We start from the raw sequence: 20,540 nt of genomic DNA, 5'->3' as shown, positions 1-20,540 counted from the left end.
GGGAATTGCCTACAGAGAAAGAAAACCTTGACTACAGAACAATTCATTGTTCATTACCCACTAGCCAGTTATCGTCGATGGCGTATCGATCTATAATTCTTCAGCTTTTGAACTCCCTTTATTTTTCTAATTGACAAAAAACATACGTAAATTTCTGTCCAGCAACCTCTAATTTTTGGAAATGTTAACTCGCTGTCAAATTATTAACACATGCACAGTGGTAACGCAAGAACAAATTTAATGTACTTTCAGTGATTATAAATTGGTGAAAGGGTTTACTGCAGAAAAGGAAGCAGTACGCTCAAAAATATCTGGATGCATGGGAAGCAGAACCTGAATTCAATGGGTGGCTGAAACCAGTCACTGGAGATGTATCCAAGGCAAGATGTCAAGTATGTGCAACCGAGTTTTATGCTAAATTGTGTGATATTAGAAAGCATTCGAAAACTATTAAGCATAAACAAAAAATTGATTTAAAAAAACACAAACCACCTTACCTTTGAAAATTGATCTGAAAACTACAGTTAGAATAGCAAGCTAAGAGGAAGGCGCCCTTTCTTTATTTATTGCTGAACATTGTTCTATTTTAGCTGTAGATCATTTAGGAATACTGTGCAAGAAGGTGTTTTACGGTGATGAGGGTGCTAAAAACATGCAAGTACATCGTACAAAGTGCACTAACATTATAACTGAAGTTTTGGCTCCATATTTTACGCAATCATTGGTTGAAGATATAAGTAACCAAAAATACAGTGTACTAATAGATGAATCCACAGATGTATCAATACCTAAAATGCTAACTCGCTGTAGTAGAAACTGCAGATGCAAGAAATCTGGCTGCTGTTCTTGTGAATTCTTTGATAGATCTCAAACTTCCAATCGCTAATTTGGTAGGAATTGGCACAGATAATGCTTCTGCAATGGTTGGAATAAACAATGGGCTTTTCGAACAACTCAAGAGAGAATATGGTTTGAAGCATTTGGTATTGATCCGCTGCATTTGTCACTCTATTCAGCTTGCAGTTTCACACGCCTCAGTGAATATCATACCTAGAAACATAGAATTTCTTGTACGAGAAACCTACAATTGGTTCTCCATTTCACCCAAAAGACAAGTGGAATAGAAAAAGGTTTATGAGACAATAATTAGTGGAAAACAGCCACTAAAAATTTTGAAGGTCTGTGCAACACGTTGGCTTTCAATTGAACCAGTAATATGAAGAATTCTGGAGCAGTGGGAAGAACTGAGGTTACATTTTTCACTTGCCATGATTCAAGACAATTGTTACACTGCCGATATTTTGTACAAGATGTATTCTGACGACTCAAATCATCTTTACATGTTTTACCTTAAACATGCTTTAACATAAGTACAAATAGCAATAAAAGTTTTTGAAGGAGAAGACAATGACCCCACTAAGTTACTAGATACACTTGTATTTCTCATGCAGTCACTCGGACAAAACATAGTTTTTCCAACTGATTAATTGTTGACAACACCAGTTCCAAGCGAATGTATGTATGCAAATTCGAACCTTGGCTTTATGTTTGAACAGAAATTGTCTGAGTCACGTTTGTCTGAAGAAAATAAAGTTTATGTGAAGAATAGATGCATTCAGTTTAGTCTGAAACTCATAAAAGAAATTCAACAAAGACTGCCAAGTAATGTTACGATCCTGAACAAAAAATGTCAATGCTGAATGTTGAAGAAAAAATAAAAGTGAATAAAAATAATGCTGTAGCGGATGTAGCCAAAGAATTGGGTTTTAGTGGCGATTTCATAGACAGTATGCTGCAAGAATGGCATAATATCAACTTCATTAGGTGGAATAACACTGCTAACACTGTTCGATTTTGGAGTGAGGTTTTGCAGTATAAAAATGACACAGGGGAGAATCCTTTTTCTTTGTTTTCACAGCTAGCAAATGACTGTTCTATGCCTACCGCATTCAAATACAGAAGTGGAAAGAATATTCAGTGCTATGACCATTATAAAAACTAAACAACATAACAGATTATCATTAAAGACAATTAATGCTTTGATCATATTGAGAGACCAGCTGAAGAAACAAAATAAAGATTGTGCATCTTTTGACATACCGTCAGACGTATTGGAGCTTATTGGAACGAACAAACGTTACTCTTTTTCAACAAAACCAGTCGAACTGCAACATCATCTTTTGAGCGATGTTCAACCCCTACATCAACTACAGTTCTGTCAGAGCATGAAACAGAAGAGTTATTCGATCTTCTGAGTGATGATGATGAATAGCTCACATACCGGTATGTATATATTTTGTAACCGAATTTGAGTTCTTGCTCTCTTTTGTTACAAATATATTTGTACATTTCTAGTATATTTGATTACTGTGATTGAGACAACAATTTATGTGTTGCATCAATTATGATAACATATTTAATTAAATGTTAGCGTATTTTATATGTATGTTGTTGCAAGCGATGTGTCATTTAATTAAGACAATATAGCAATTACGTATGAGACAATTTTTATTAATAATTTATTACCCTTCCCCCCCCCCCCCCCCCCCCCCACTGGCTTATTTACACCGTTGACAGCACGAAATTTTCAGTACTTCCCTAGTAAAATCAGTTTTAGCGACTTTTGATATTGAATCTAGCGACTCGGGTTTTTTAGCGTTGGCAACACTGGGAACAACAATCAAGTAACGCAAACATGGATACACAGACACATTCAGACACAGAAATTAATACAGGCATGCAAACACATCAAAATAACCCGCACACACCACACACACCACACACACACAAACGCCGAAAGGAGCAATTCAGAACCAAACATGAGAGACCACATCACGTCTAATGACGCGGCAGGGGCAAGCTCATTGCAATCAAAATTTTGCCGCTATACTGAATTCAATTTTGGAAGGCATATCAAATATTAAGCAAGATAATGACGAAAAATTCACACAATTAATGACAGACAATGCAGCTTTCAGTAATGACATAAAATCAGACTTCACTACACTGACTCAAAAGGTAGATGAAATTAATACACGTCTTTCCAAACAGGTTGACGATCTTACGGAAAAATTTGAAAATTTAGAGTTACGACAAAGCGACAATGCCAATCACATCCATGAATTGAGAAAAACCTGTGAAACTATTAATTGCAAATTAGAGTCAAACACGCACGCATGTGACGAAATTAATTTAAAGGTGAATACAATAGAAACAAACGTAGCTGACATTCACAAACAGATTCACACAACAATACAGAAAGAGGTTGAACCCTATTTCTCTCGCATTAACTCACAATTTAAAGAATGTACAGCACACAAAGACCAAATTTTTGAAGAATGTATACAAAACAAATTGCCACATATTGTGCACGATTCTGTAGTGGAATACATGAACAACAATAGACAAGTAATCAATGACGATATGCAAACAAACACAACTCAATGCCAAGCACAACAGAATAGTACACCCACTACACATTTTAACACACACAGAAGAAAATCTCGATTCGGAAATGAACACATGTACACACACGAATTTCAGCACTCAAATACACAATACACTGACACGCATAGCAACAGATACCCATCACCTGAAATACAATACAATTATCATTTTGATGAAGAACCATGTACACACAGGGAAGAATTCAATGATTACACGGAAAGAGACAGACGAACACGTAACAAAGAAGAAGAAAGTCTATTCAAGCACCGTAAATTCCAATCTTTTATACCAGGCAAAAACACTGTACACCCTGTCATCTTCTTAAAAGCTTTTAGGAACTCATTCCCACGTTTGTGGAGCGACCACAAACGCATTGCACACGTTGTGGATTACATTCAAGGGGACGCTGCTGTCTGGGCTTACCATGAAAGCGACAGATGTGTAACATACGAGCAGTTTGAACGCGCCTTCTTGAATAAGTTTTGGTCACCCACTGTGCAGGAACGAATCCGCAAACAAGTCACTGAACCCAAACACTTCAATCCAAAAAACGGCAATCTGCGCCGATACTTTGAGAAGTACCTAACCGTGATACACTTTCTTAATGAACCAGTGAAAGCAAAAGATGTGATCCGATCACTGAAAGCAAGACTTCCTTTTAATATCAAAGAGAAATTACTGTACTTACTGGACGACGATCCTGAATATTTTTTGGAAAAGTTAGATGCTGTTGATTTACTGTATGAAGAACAAGAACCAACACACAACTCACACAGTAGGAATCAACATGTCTACATTGCTATGTTACCAAACACGCAGCAAAATTCACAACACACATTAAATATGCAAAACAATCACCAAAACTCGCAGCTGTACACAAGCTACAACTGTAACTATACACAGGGAGATAACCTGTTCAAAAACCGAAGAAACGACAATTTTAATTCAAGAAGGAATAACGCACACAAAGCCAAACAGAAACACTGGCAAAGAAACAACAACACAGATTACACAAGAAATGGAACACCTACATCGCACTTTAACCAGAACAACAACCAGTATTATCCGAGACAGTGGCAAACACAGCAACTGCCACCACAAAATCATATTCAGATGCCACAAGGGAATTTTGCACAAACAAGCAACACAAACCAACAAGTGACTTCAGCCAACCGAAAACAAACAGGCAATTGGCAAAGACAATATCCTAATGTAAATATTATTGAGGTAGCTAATGAAACTACAACTACACTTGCCAATGACCAGACAAACGAGGTAAACTAGAATCAGTCATTACTGAGCCCCAGGTTGTGACTGAGGAACATTTGGGGGGGGGGGGGGGGGGCAACGTCAATTTAGAAACTATGTTTGAATATACAATTGCCAGTGAAACTGTGAAACAAGAAAAATTAATATTTACACAACAAGAGTTGCCTACACTATTCTTAAGATATAATGAAAGTGGAAACTTAGCTGATGATCTGATAAAAGACAACACACAATGTCACAATGCAAAGAAAAGATTTGTACTGTCTTCCACCTCAGGCATTGTAGGAGGTATACCTACAAACATAATTATTGATACAGGAGCTGCTGTCAGTGTGATTTCTCACAATTTTTAATACTATGATTAAGAAAACTTCTAAGATACTAGAGTTCCCAGTTCAAAACTGTTTAATATTAACTGCATTAGGTAATAAGTCAAGCAGAGTTAATATGGGAAATGGAATTGTACAATGGCCTTTCCTAGTTGTCCAAAACCTTGCTGCCAATTGTATATTGGGTATTGATTTTCTTTGCGAGAAGGACTGCACAATAGACTTCTCCAAAGGCATTTGTTATTTTAAGTATGAAGGCAGAGACATAGTTTTGAACTTGGACACTCGATTAGTAGACCATAACAAGCACTGTTCTGGCTACAAGATACAGATTATACACGAGACTGACGTAGATTCCACACAACAACCTGTATCACACAGTGAGGTAGTGAATGATATACTTACACAAATTAATTCTAAGTTATCAGAATGCGATGCTATTAATGAAGAGGAGAGATCCCAGCTTAAACATATTTTACTTAAGAATAAGGATTTTTTCACTAGTAAGCCAGGTAGGATCAACACATATATGTATACGATTGAAGTCAAGCCTCACCAAATCTATTACCATAAGTAATACAATGTACCTCTAGCTCTGCGACCTGCCGTTTGAGAAGAACTAAAGAAAATGATTACATGGAACATTATAGAACCATCAACATCTCCATATTGCAGCCCTTTGCATGTAGTGAAAAGACACAATGGAAGTATCAGGTTAGTATTAGATGCAAGAGCTATCAACCAAATTATCTTACCTGTGAGGACACAACCAGAAAATCTTGATGAACAACTTCAGAAATTCTTGGATGCAAAATATTTCTCTACAACAGACCTTAAAAATTCGTTTTGGCGGGTGGCAATAAGCAAAGAATCCAGAAAACATACAGCCTTTATGTTTGGTGGTAGAACTTATCAATTTTGTGTATTACCATTTTGGCTAAATGTAAGCTCAAGAGTATTCATTACCGCATTAAACTCTGTACTCAGTGATGATTTACTAGAAACTGTTACACACTATGTAGATGACATACTGATTGCCTCAAAAACCTGGAAGGAACACACTGATAACCTGAACACTTTACTATGCAGATTCACACAAGCTGGTATCACTGCCAATCTTTGTAAATTTAGATTTGCTTGTTCTGAGATCAAATACCTAGGACACATCATCAACACACAAGGCATTAAACCTGACCCTTCAAAATTAGATGCTATCTGACATTTCCCCAGTCCCAATACATAGAAACAGTTAAAATCATTTCTCGGTCTATGCTCATTTTTCAGATTCATACCTAAACAGTTACTCAATAGGAGATACTTACTAAACTTATTAAAGAAGAACCAGATATGGATTTGGAACCAAGACTGTGAAAATGACTTTACTAAAATCAAAGAAGCCTTAATAAATTCTAACATGCTGGAACATCCAGACTTCAATTTGTACTTTTGTATTGCTTGTGATGCATCAAACGTCAGTTTGGGATGTTGTTTATTTCAACTTGTTAAAACAGAAACTTCAGAACATATTAAGATCATTGGTTTTGCCAGTTGGACTTTAATGGAATGTGACAGATCTTACTCCACCACAGAATTGGAAACATTATCTATTATATGGACATTTAAAAAGTTTAATTATTATCTGTATGGAAGACACACCATTATATACACTGACCATCAAGCACTTACCTTCCTTTTTTCATGTAAACTCATTCATCCTAGACTTACACGATGGGCACTTGCATTACAGAATTACTCTTTTGAACTCAAGCACATCAAGGGAAAAGACAACAAAATAGCTGACACACTTTCCAAGACTACCACAAGGATTACACCATAACAATACAGGCTTTGAGAACACACACGATTACAGAATACTGCTCATGCAAGACAAACAGTTTACACAATACTACAAAGACCTATGCAAGAACATGGCAACACTACAAGATTCAGATCGACACTGGTACAAAATAAAACAAATCATAGTACAACAACACAACAACACTTCACAAGGCAGATACATGTTACACAACAACATACTTCTCTACAGAAGACACACAAATGCTACTAACTGGTGCGTTTGCATACCACAAGATTCTGTACACAAACTTATTGCACACACTCACACAGTTTGGGAACACTACGGAACAAAGAAAAGGCTAAACGAGTTACATACATATTGCTATTTTCCAAACATGAGAAGAAAAACACATGATGTTATCAGCAAATGTCTCATATGTCAAAAATCCAAGCCACAAAATCAATACACCAAAACAGATTTGCATTCTATCTTACCTACTGGACCTAGAGAGATACTCTGTACAGATGTTAGCGGACCTCATCCAACTAGCATCGGTGGTTGCAAATACATTCTAGCATTTTATGACATATTTTCTACGTACATCAAACTTTTTGCCATTAAGTCACCCACAGCAAACACCATCCATCATCAGAAGATTCACAAATGATTACATGCCATACTGTGGAAAACCTAAAGCCATTCTATCAGATAATGCCACGTATTATGCAGGATTCACCTGGAGAAAATTTCTAAAGGACAATAACATTAAGAGTATCTATATTTCAAAGCTTCATGCATCAGCCAACCCTTGTGAGAGAATTTTTAGAGAATTAAACAGATTCATGAGAACTTACACCTGAACACAGCACACAAAATGGATACATTACCTAGCACTTTTTGAGCAAATACACAACAATTTAAATATATACCACACACCCTATACTCCCAGAGAAATCATGTTTGACACAAAGGAAACTAATGAATGGAGCAACCCACTACCAAAATTTTCTGACACCAAACCTTCACACAAGGAAAAGGTAAGGGAAGTACTCACTGCAATTACTGAACAAGCTGACATTAGAAATAAGAACTATGGTGCTAATCTTAAAAGAGGGCAAAACTTTACAATAGGCATGCAAGTTTTACTTAGGACCCGCTACAATTCGTCATCACCTCTAAAACGTCATGTTAAGTGGCGTCCATTATATGAAGGTCCTTACACAATCATTGATATACCACACCCTAGAGCATATCTTCTACAAAACCCCAAGAATAAGAGAATTTTAGGTTTGTACCATCACAAATATTTGAAAACTTTTAGCCCTTAGCAGAGTATGCTGATACAACAACAATGTAAGTCACATCTCGTACTTCAAGCTGGAAGAAGAAGAAGAAGAAGAAGAAGAAGAAGAAGAAGATATAAGCTATAATCTTAAGTATCTACATTTTACAGCACCAACAGCAAGAAGATAAGACACAGGAAGAACTAACGATTTTCACGCAAAGCACAGCTACTGATTATATTTATTAATACCCTGCAGACAAGCTGACAGAGTAAATGACTGGAGACATTTTCTGCCTTGAACCTGATATATTAATCGGCATGATAGAAACTTGATTTGCTATTCACACTCACACCACAATCCACATGAACACAACATACACAAAAAACACTCTACAGGAAATGACAAATGATATTAATTAAGCAAGGCTATATACTGTATTTTATTTGTAAATGATACTTTGTGCATGTGCTAGTTTGGAAATTATTGTGGATGTGACATGTTGTGTCTTATTGTAATCATTACTTTTCAGGACAGATCATGTCCAAGACGTTTTCTAACCTACTATGAAAATTTATGTTGCAGGAAACATTTAATGAGGAAGAACACTTGTTGTGTACTACTGATGTAAAGAAAACTTAAAAGGAAAACTATATTTAAAAAAAACACTTAACTTATAGGACAACTTTTTCTATGGCTGACCCATGTGTATTTATAAATATCTAGTTCAATGGAACTGAAAAATGTAAAGTATGTATATGTATTACCAAACAATGTAATGTAAATATGTAGGTACATGTTTCACAGAAAATTTTTTATATCTATGTAAATATGTAACAGAAAACTGCACTCAATGTGAAGTGATATTTGTTATGTTTTGTGCTTTCTGTTGTGAACAAACATTTTATTTTGCAACGAATAATGTATGAAAAAGTTGTGTGCAAATTAAAAAAAAAAAAACGTTTCACTACGCTCATGATGGGACACTATAGATGATGTGAGTCGCAAAACCACCGCACACTTTTCGACGAAACGACGACACAATATCCAAGAGACGATATACGCCTTTCAGAAGACGAAATTGGAGGTCATTGAGTAGATGTAACACGGACTGGTCAGTATGGAACCACTGACACCATGTATTCCTACCAAGACGAAACCACATTTTAACTACGTCTTCCAAAGCACGCTTTGTTGCGCAATTGTTGATCCCCAACTTATTTCTTCAAGAAGTTTTATATCAACGTAAACTAAACATGTGACACGTGATGTTTATTTTAAAGTGCAAAGACTTTATAGCACAGTATAAACCATTTCTAACAAGTGACATTCTACAGAGAACAGGTTCACATATCTCTGAATACGCACAAAAAAAACATTAATTAATTTTGTTTATTGAATGAACATGTTTAAAAACATTTTGAAGTGAAAGAGAACAATGGACTATATACCCAACAATTTTTCACAAAGTGACTCAATACAAGTGAATACGAACTGTGAAATGATTGTTACAGTCTATGTATACATTCTCTTGAGAACTATCGTGATGAAAGCATCAATAGCTACGTGCTAGCGCACCCGACTATGAAACAAAAGTGCACGTGTAAATGCATGTAATCAAACATTTTATTTTTTCTTTTCACTTTCATTTAACTTGTATGCAAATATTATTTATGTATTTGTATAGATTTATGATATTTTATGTATGTGAAACATGATACGTAATAACTTATGATTCATGACATGACAAATAAAGAAAATACGTCAACAAATTGCTCAGCTGCAGGTGGTACACCTTTGCCTTCGCAATTTGGGGGGCAGTTTAAGGAACCATTTGCACTCGAGCACAGACGATAATTAATTTACCGAAATTAGATTATATGTATCGATTTTTTTAAGACAAGAGAATGCAAAATAAAGGAATTAACACCGCTCTCTTGTCACAGCCGGTAGGCATCTACACTCTTATGTCATTCGTTGTCCTGGAAGGACTTAATATTTTGTGTGGCTCCACAGTTAGCCATACTGATATTTATTTGCAGAAAAGAGGCGCAGAATTAATAAGTCGCTCTCATTTGTGAATTATCTGCAATTATTTAATAGAATTTTACTTAAGAGTCATTTATATCGTAATGTGTATGTTAAAATGAATATATGTTTTATTTAATCGTATGCTTTTCTTTGTTTTAGTAGCTTTAGTCACTCCATTTTCATGATTGAAGCTGAGGTCAGATATCAGACTTTGTCTACAAAAATATATGAGGCCTGGCTACATTCCGTACATCTTCGGACGAGCAAAGCTCGATAAATACAAGGCGTAAATTTTTATCTCTCAATTACTTATCCAACCAAAACAATTACAATAATTATTATTACTATAACAAATTATTATTATTATATTATTATCATTTTTTTATTTGTTAAAGTACATAAAGAATAGTAAAACAAACTTTCAGAACACGACAAGAAATAGTAATTACAAAATTCATTACATAAATGTGTATTATGAATATTAAATTTTTTTCAAGTGTCCTCTCGCATTGCGTGAGTGTGTGTGTTTTAAATAACGTTGATACCAAACATAAACATTTACATCAAATCCTTTTCTAACTGGCGCTGAAAGAAAACCAATTTGCGTTGCACACGCACATTCACAAAGAATGCAGCAGCGCTAGAAGAGCAGGCAACGACTCAGTTCAAGTGGAGCATTGTTGCGTGCACTATAGCAGCATGCTAGATCTCCATGTTTGTGTATGCAGTGGCATTCCAAAACGTCCACCTGCCTCAAAGTGTTATTACTGACTCCTGAGTAATCTCAAGGAGTCCTCTTTTTAATTCCATCACAGTGGATAACTCAACACTGTTCGTTAATACACATGTGTACACAGACCTGAAACTTACAGTTCATCTAAGTACATTGGTAATAACGAACATCATACAGATTTTTTTAAAATAATGGTTAATAATGGATACGAACCTGCTATAGTAGATGATATCTTCAAGCAGAAAACTAACAACAGAGTTACTACTCTCGGTTCCTCCAATACCAAAGAGCAAGAAAAGAAATATTTTTCCATTCCGTTTTTAGGACATATCTCTTACAGAGTCTATAAAATCATTTGCTACACATGTCCTTCATATTATATAGAACAAACAGGGCGAGCTTTTTCAGTCAGATATAAAGAGCAACTATTGGGAAAAAAGGTACTAACATTCATAATTCTTCTTTTGCTGATCACAGGCCACAAACCTAAGGAAATTAATGAAATTAAGATTCTGCACACAGAGAAAAAAGATCGTAGACTTGATGTTCTTGAGGAAATGGAAATATTCAAACATTTCTATCTCAATCATAATCTTATTCTTCATGAACAGTTACAATTACGTAACAAGAATTTTTTCAATGGCTTCAAACCTTTACTGAAGGATCCTTAAAAGATATTTTTCATCTATGTCAATTTTTCCACATGTTTTTCCTGAAATGTTGCTTTCCTCCCCATACTCTCATTGCATTTAATCACTTACTGAATTTTACTGTAACAAATTACTGAAAAAAATTTTTTTTTACTGCTTTTAAATTATAATATGTCTTCATACTACAAAATGTTTAAAAGTTGCAGACACATCTGCTATACAAACTGCTGTAACCTTTCTATCATGTAAAGCAGATGTTACCAATTTTCATCACTAGATGGAGTGACACCTCATGTCCACATCATAGTATAGCCGACGCACGCGCCACCCAGTCTGATGCCACCTGTTTCAGTATACACAAGCAGCCCTTAGTGGCAATCTTTAATTTTTAACTAGAAATGTCAGTAAAGCTTTTACGCAGTATGTTTTATTATGTGACATGGCCTTTTTGGAGTTGAAATTGTATGACGAGAGCTGTTATGTTCTACTTCTTATGTATGTAAGTACATCTTTTTATATGAATATTAATTATTACTGTGTTTGCTAAGATTACAGACACGGATATCAGCAGTCCAATGTGCGTGTTACATTGATAAAAAGAAAACTGTTTTATCGTCTTCTTGCATCAGCTTTAATATTGAATTTCCCTTTTGTGTGATGTTACAGTTGTTTTTGCGCCCTCAAGAACTTTCTGGTCCCTTAGGAAATTGTTTTGTCATAACAATAACTTCACAACCGGGTATGATCGTATCTACGATCATGAAGTAATTAGAAAGACGATAATGCGATTTCTTAATCAATAGCACGCTAGTTGTGACTGCCTCAAGCCACGCGAAACTGCAAGAAAAACTAATCACATCTCATAATGCAATATTTTATGACAATGGTCAATCCATGATTCTTACACCAATTGTGATTGATAAAACAGTAAGCTAAATCTCAATTTCCAACTTTCCATGGAATAACAACATCACTTTTATTTTGTAACCTCACACTTGGCGCCCGAACAGGGACTCGACCAAAAATTTGTTCAAATTCTTGAAAAATTTTCTATGTGCTTGTGTTGATAAATGTTCTGTCGTTTCATGTACACATCATCTCTGTGAGAATGACGGAAAATATGCTGGTCAACAACGCAGTTTAATTACCGAGAGAAAAGAAAAGAAAAGAGACGTGAATTTGCTGGGACAACATAGCGGTAATCAAGCCATCAAAAAGTAAGTCAGAATTTTGCATACGCAGTGTAGTGCTTCAGCAGCAACGTTGCTTTTCCAAGTCGATCCACATCCTTTCTATCTCCTTCCCGCTATAGAAAATCTGCTTTATTTTATCTTTCAAAGTAAAATTCTTCATAATCTGATGATAGAAATTATTTCTCCCCATTGTTAGTATAGCTGTATTACATTTTCAACATGGTGGATAGTGTGTGCAATTTGCAGTGAAGAGCATCTTCATTCATTTGTCTGAAACGTTTAGGTTCCATCTTGTCTTCTCGCCATATAGAATTTCATTTGTTGCCCACGCGAGAGCGGTGCTCTTAGCGGACTCACCACGTCACTGACAAACGACGAAAGCCTTGCATAGCACGTGATTTACTGACGAAAATGGTAGATATTAAACAGAGCCAGGTGACAACAGGAGACGGGAGTGAAGACGTTAATAGTATTCCATACCCTTTACGATCACGAACGGTAAGTTCCCGTGTGGAAACTGAACTAACCATGTCTGTAACAGGGGAAAGTGACCCTAAAGTCCAAATTCTTCCCGCTGCAGCTACAAATGACCTCGGTGCGGTAATGGAAATGCTGCAACAATAGTTTGACGCAGTAAATGATACTATAAAAACTCAAAATGAGACTGTTAACGCCCGATTAGATGCTGTAAGCGAATCAGTAACAACACAAAATGAGACTATAAAAACACGAAATGAGACTGTTAACGCCCGATTAGATGCTGTAAGCGAATCAGTAAAAACACAAAATGAGACTGTTAACGCCCGATTCGATGCTGTAAGCGAATCAGTAAAAACACAAATTGAGGCTGTTAACGTCCGATTAGATGCTGTAAGCGAATCATTAAAAACACAGCTAGGCACAATCAAAACAGATCTGCATAAAGAAATAACAGCTGAATTAAATACCCATTTGGGTGAGGTGCAAACTAAGATCAGTGATCAAATTCAGAAAATGCAGAAACAGGTGAAAAGTGAAATAGCTGAAGTATCTGGAACATTAAACACAAAAATTCAGGCAGCTACCAAAGAAATAAACTCAGTTAGAAATGAAGTATCTGACATTGAAGGTGTAGTGGAGGATCTGTCGAGGCAGATAGACTCAATCAATATTGAAGAACAGGTTAAGAGCACCGTGAAAGCACACGCGGAGGCATTGTCGGAACACTACGGTGAATGGATAAAGGGTAAAGATATTTTTATCGAAAAGAAGGTCAGGGAGGAGCTTAGGGAGACTGTCAAGGATGTAACTTATGAAATCTTAGCTGGTCCTGGTAAGTCGGGAGACACAGTGGTTTCTGAATTGGAACAGATTCGGAGGACACTTACACGGGATCTTCCCGAGTGGAAGCAGCAAGTAGTGGACGAAGTCAGAATGCTGAGAAACTGGGTAGAAAATCCGCACACGCATACGCAAACTATAGGGAACAACTCTTTAGATGGTGACGAATGTCAGTCAACTCCTTATCGTTCACCGCCGATTACATGCAAAACAACAGTCCTGTTGAGTCCCGAGTAGGGAAAATAAATGATCTGCCCACAATCGTGAGTTTAATGCAAGAGGAAAGTGTGATTAAGCATCGCACTTTTACTGTTTTTCATCCGCAGAAGCGAGAAATACACCCCATCGTGTTCCTAAAGAATTTTTCCGGCATATTTCCCAGGAGCTGGACAGACAGACAGCGTATTCAGTTCGTCACTGGCTTTATTTCGGGTGATGCAGCATTATGGGGAACGGAAATGGTAGACACGTGTAGGAATTATGAAGAGTTTGAGAAAATGTTCTTGGCGAAATTTTGGAGTAATGGGGTACAGCAAAGATTAAGGAAGGAGGTGTATGGTGCGGAAATTTTCAATGAGAAGCATGGAAGTCTCCGGCGATACTTCGAGAAGTATCTAGCAAAAATTAAATTCTGGGATTCTCCGATTTCTTCCAAGGACGTAATTATGATTCTCAAAAGCAAACTCCTTGTGTCTATTAGAGAGAAACTAGTAAATGTGTCTGAAGAAGACATGGATGCATTCCTTTCTGTGCTGGATTCCTTAGATTTAATTAGCGAGGATGTGCGCTCCAAGGTTGGCAGCGGCAAATTCTTCCCTGGCAGCCATCAGAACGCATCGCACGCGGACAACAATGCGCCGAAGGAGAGAGCGAGCTACTGCGACCGCTGTTGCCAACCTGCCAGCCGTTATGAAAACGCAAACGGCAATAACTTTAAACGGAAGCAGAAAACCAATTACAGTAATCAGCAGAGATACCACCCAATTTACAACCACCAGGTACAACATCAGCATGGAAACCCACCCTTTAATTCTGCGCCTGAGCAGTATGGAAATTCTCCACAAACTAGTGGTAATTTTTCAAATGGGCCAGTGTACAATCAAAGTTATAGGTGGAAAAATAGCAAGTGGCATGGGCAAGGCGGAGGCCACCCAGCACAACATCAGAACAACTTTTCACAGGATAGAGGACTGCGGAACAATTTTCAAACGGCACCAAATGCGAACTTTCCTTCACAAGTAAATGGTTCTGCCGGCAACCAAAAGATCGGGCGACAGCAGCCGTCTCAAGTATTCTATTCACAAGTGAATGCACCCAGTGGATTTTACCCCTTTACACCCGCATTTGTACCACATAACCAGCACCAATATGAAACGGAACAAACACTTAAGGCCATGAATGACAAAAAGGTTGAACATCCTGCGAAAAATTATAGGCAGCACCTTTCAGCCTCCTAGAGGTCGCTGCCGGTTCCAGTGGGAGTACTAACGAATACTCTGATTCTGAGCATGTTAATGCGATACGGTACGACCATGAGACCGACTTACGAGATGACCTTGCACCTGACCTAGAAGCTCAAGACATTTATGATGAACAGGTCCAGGCTTCGATTAAGATTTCTATTGCCAACTTTCCTGTCACAGCCATTGTTGATACAGGAGCAAACATCAATGTGATGTCATCATGTATCTTCAGACAGGCGTCTTCTGTTTCAAAAGTTTTATCATTGCTGATTCAGGGTTGCTCCATATCGGGAGCGATTGGTCCATTGAAACAGAGAGTTAGTTTACAGACACAGCCTCAACTACAGATAGAATCTGTTTCGGTTTCCTGCCTCTTGCGTACTGGAAATTTCCTTGTGTGAACTGTTAATAATAAGTATTGTGTTGAACAGCACACTGACTACATGGTAACGGCTACTACATGTAAACTTTAAGTATTAAATGCTATGTATGGAAAAATTGTTTATAGTGATGGACATGAACTAACATTTCTTCATCAAGCTGAAGCAGGAAATTAAGGTTGCAGAAAGAATTTCAATTTAGCTTTAAGTTAGTATAAAAAAAATGTGCTTGCGAGGTGATTGCCAGGATCTATATAAATATGTGAAGGTGAGAAATGGAGTATGATGCGAAAATAAGCACTTCTCTCAAGGTACAAGAAGATTTATAGATTTATTTTTAGTAATGTAAGTACTTGAAGTTCTGTTGTAAATGCCCAAATTACCTGCTTAAAAAAAAGGGTACATGTTCAAACACTCCAGACAGTGGACAGGAATAGAAGAAATAGCTTAAAGTTCAGTTAAAGCATGCTTTTAAATGGAAAAACAAGTGGTAACCCACATGTATTCACGCAAGGAGACAATAAGCTGTAGTAAACTAAGTTAGGTGAAATACAGTACAAATAGAGGCAAACCATGAAGCATCAGTAATGTAGCATAAGTACTCCACGAGGCCATTAATTGCTATGAAAGTAAACTATTTCCCTGTGATCTGAGCCCAATGTAAAGAGTATATGAGGAATGTTAGCTGACGAACTGATTTCAGTAGAATCAAGGTACTAAATAACCACACAGCAAGCCCCCTGTATCATAAATAAGTCCAAGTAAAGATCTTCAGAAGATTTGTAGTGTAATCTAGCGACCATTCAATACCTTAATTGAAGGCTAAACTAAAGAACAAGCTATGCAGTGATATTTAAACTTAATACTGACTATAACCAGAGTAAGACGTAGAAGTAGCAAAGCATGCTGTAATGAAAGAGTTGAAATTTATATATGTGCATATGTTTATTATGATAATTTTATTTACATGCAGATTTTATTGCAAAAATGTCTCCTAAGGCACTCCTCTTATGAAATCCATTTTCCTTGTGCCCGTTCCTTTTGATCCTGGTTCATTAACCCAGACCAAGGGTCGACTTGTAAAAGGCACGTGTGCTTCGAGGCAAAGCAGTGCTTATGAGAAATGAGACACGTCGCGTGATGAACTTCGCTAGCTTTGGTAATGTTTGTTATGGACTGGTTGCGTAAACCCAGTGAACTGTTGGTAATTCCATTCATGCGAAAAATAGTAGACATCCGTTACCCTATTTTTTTTTTTTAACAGAGAACGATTGCTGAGTACATGAAGCGAAGAGGGAGACCTATTGTTATCCAGTCTGCCCTCAAATATAAAAAAAAAAAAATTGGCAAGCACAAACGAAAGCACAAAAAAAAGATTCAGCGTTAAATGCGTACTCGTTAAGTAGTAGATATGCTGCGTGGCAGTAGAAAATTATCTTGGGTGCACTAAAGAATAAATGCAACGAGTGTTGCGAGACCTGTAGTTTTCATAATGAGGAGATGAGCCCTTAAAAGGAAGTTTGAAAGAGTATTTTTAGGTTCACTAGTGAAAGTAAACCTTGAGATATAAAGAGTCCATTCATAAAGCAGTTGTTCACTGGACTTAACAAAAGGAGTGACCATTAATTGTAAATATTAGCTCGTAAGTGATCTTTTGTAAATAGTAGAATATAAGTCTTTCTGTACCAATGGAGGAAACCTGCAAAATTGATTGTTTTGTAAATGAACTCCATCGGCGATGGAACTAAGCACGAATGCTGTGTGAAGATGCACACTAAAGTGCGACGTGCATAATAAAAATAACTGTTCACTGTATATTAGTGGTAGTGTTGTACTGCAAGTGTAAAAAGAAGTCAAGGCCACGACAACAGGTGCAACGCAAAGTTCAGTGTTGTTCTAAGTGCAGCGACAGCTAAAACATTCGTCGTCACTTACCTGTGATCCTCATGGGAGGCAGTTGACAGAGAAGTATGGAGGCAGCTTCAGTGTCCGGCTCCTCCGATGGAAAACGCGCGCGAGGTGTTTGTATCAATGCACTCGTGTGATACGAAGTTCACAAAAAAAAGGAGCAATCGACGACCAGCAGCTCTGTTACAGCCGGAGCGCGAACAGATACTGAGTATTGGAGCTCACGCAACACTGTGCAGCCGCTGTGAGTGGCTGACGTGTGGGTGACGAAACAATCCAAACTTTAAACTGCTAACCGCCATGACTTCCATCGTACATACTGGAGGAAAGACACTTGTACACTTGTGTGACTACATCTTCATACGTAAATTAAGCAATTTTCTTGAGTTGAAGTTAAGATGAGTAAGAAGTAGATTGTTAGATTACTCAGACCTTAAAGCCATTAATACCGGCACTCCTGAACACTGCTAAAATGAATTATAATCCTGTCTCTTGATGGACAAAGAAAATGAATGTGCACTATAGGAAGACCCTAAACTCCAGACCAGTCCCGATCCTTAACAAATGTATCCAATAGGTTGTAAGTTATACTAATAATTTTCCACTTCTTCTGTTTCATATTGTAAATAAAAACCCGGGAAGCCACTTGAATTCCTGGCACCACGGTGGAAAGGACAGATGTACTGCATGATGAACGCCGTAGACAGCTAACACCGAAAGTGAAAGCATCACGAAGTGTAGTGCTACGTTATTAAACTGTAATTGAACCACAATCAGTCAACAGATGCTCGAACATTGTCCACTCTAGTTTAGTGAAAATAAGCACTCACTGTACTCATGTATTAGTTGTTAAGCTCAAGAGAAAGTAATTTCTGAATTCTATCCCCTGAAGAGCGAAATGAACGTTCACCTATTGTTATAAGCAAATATGGACCAAACTTAAATATGCACATAAATGTTAATCTTGGTATTATGGAATGAAGTGACTGATGAACAAAGAATGAAAAACTTTATTTTGAAAAATGATAAATATCTGATATATGTTTATAAATGTAATTTCAATTTATGTACATAGTACGCCAGTAACATTATGTAAATGTCACACCAAAAATCACGAATATCTCATGAGGACATGAGGATCGAGGTAATCTTTCGGCATTCCCTCTCTCCTCATGGGAGGCAATGTGATATTCACTATTTTTGACTTCATTAAAACAGCAAATACGAGTAGTTAATACTTTCAGCCAGAAGGCGGGTACTTGTTTGTAAATAATGATTAATGTATAATGAGGCGTCGCATGGCGACGGTGGAATTTTCTAAATAATGTAATTCGTCGTCTTTGGGCGGCAATAAAAACAGAAAAATACAGATAGATATACAATCCTTCACTATTTTGTTCGCTGGAGAACAAATGAAGCGTTGAGCGCAAAAAGACTTGTACTGTTTTTCTCAAGTAAGACGGACGCAGATTTGTGGCAGTCTGATCTAATTTTTTACTAAATGTATAAAAACGTGTTATGTCTAAGTTTGAGTGAAGTGTAAAGAACTGTTATAACTTACCGTGACGACGCACGAGCGACTCAAAGAAGACAACGGCCATATAAAAGAGCACTCAATGGACATGATACGGACATAAAAATCTGCCGTCATTGTAGTACTAAGCTTAAGGTACGATATATGTTTTAGTTTATAATAAATATTTGTTCCGGGAATACTGAATCATTTAGCAGTGCTCATTCCTATCATCTCCTCAGTTCAAAAAAAATGGTTCAAATGGCTCTGAGCACTATGGGACTCAACTGCTGAGGTCATTAGTCCCCTAGAACTTAGAACTACTTAAACCTAACTAACCTAAGGACATCACAAACATCCATGCCCGAGGCAGGATTCGAACCTGCGACCGTAGCGGTCTTGCGGTTCCAGACTGCAGCGCCTTTAACCGCACGGCCACTTCGGCCGGCTCATCTCCTCAGTATTATTTTCATTTTAATTATGCATTTTGCTAAGATTACAGACACGGAGATCAGCAGCCCAATGTGCGTGTTACATTGATAAAAAGAAAACTGTTTTATCGTCTTCTTGCATCAGCTTTAATATTGAATTTCCCTTTTGTGTGATGTTACAGTTGTTTTTGCGCCCTTAAGAACTTTCTGGTCCCTTAGGAAATTGTTTTGTCATAACAATAACTTCACAACCATGAAGTAATTAGAAAGACGATAATGCGATTTCTTAATCAATAGCACGCTAGTTGTGAATGCCTCACGCCACGCGAAACTGCAAGTAAAAACTAATCACATCTCATAATGCAATATTTTATGACAATGGTCAATCCATGATTCTTACGCCAATTGTGATTGATAAAACAGTAAGCTAAATCTCAATTTCCAACTTTCCATTGAATAACAACATCACTTTTATTTTGTAACCTCACAACATCATAGTATAGCCGACGCACGCACCACCCAGTCTGATGCCACCTGTTTCAGTATACACAAGCAGCCCTTAATGGCAATCTTTAATTTTTGACTAGAAATGACAGTAAAGCTTTTACGCAGTATGTTTTATTATGTGACATGGCCTTTTCGGCGTTAAAATTGTATGACAAGAGCCGTTATGTTCTACTTCTTATGTATGTAAGTACATCTTTTTATATGAATATTAATTATTACTGTCTTGTATTTTTCTTACTCATGCCTAACTTTGTATCCCCCTTATTTGGGTATTATAAATTCTGA

Source organism: Schistocerca serialis, chromosome 1 (genome assembly GCF_023864345.2).
Source record: "Schistocerca serialis cubense isolate TAMUIC-IGC-003099 chromosome 1, iqSchSeri2.2, whole genome shotgun sequence".
NCBI classification, from domain to species: domain Eukaryota; kingdom Metazoa; phylum Arthropoda; class Insecta; order Orthoptera; family Acrididae; genus Schistocerca; species Schistocerca serialis.
The sequence above is the reverse complement of the archived record's forward strand: the minus strand, read 5'-3'. Positions refer to the sequence as shown.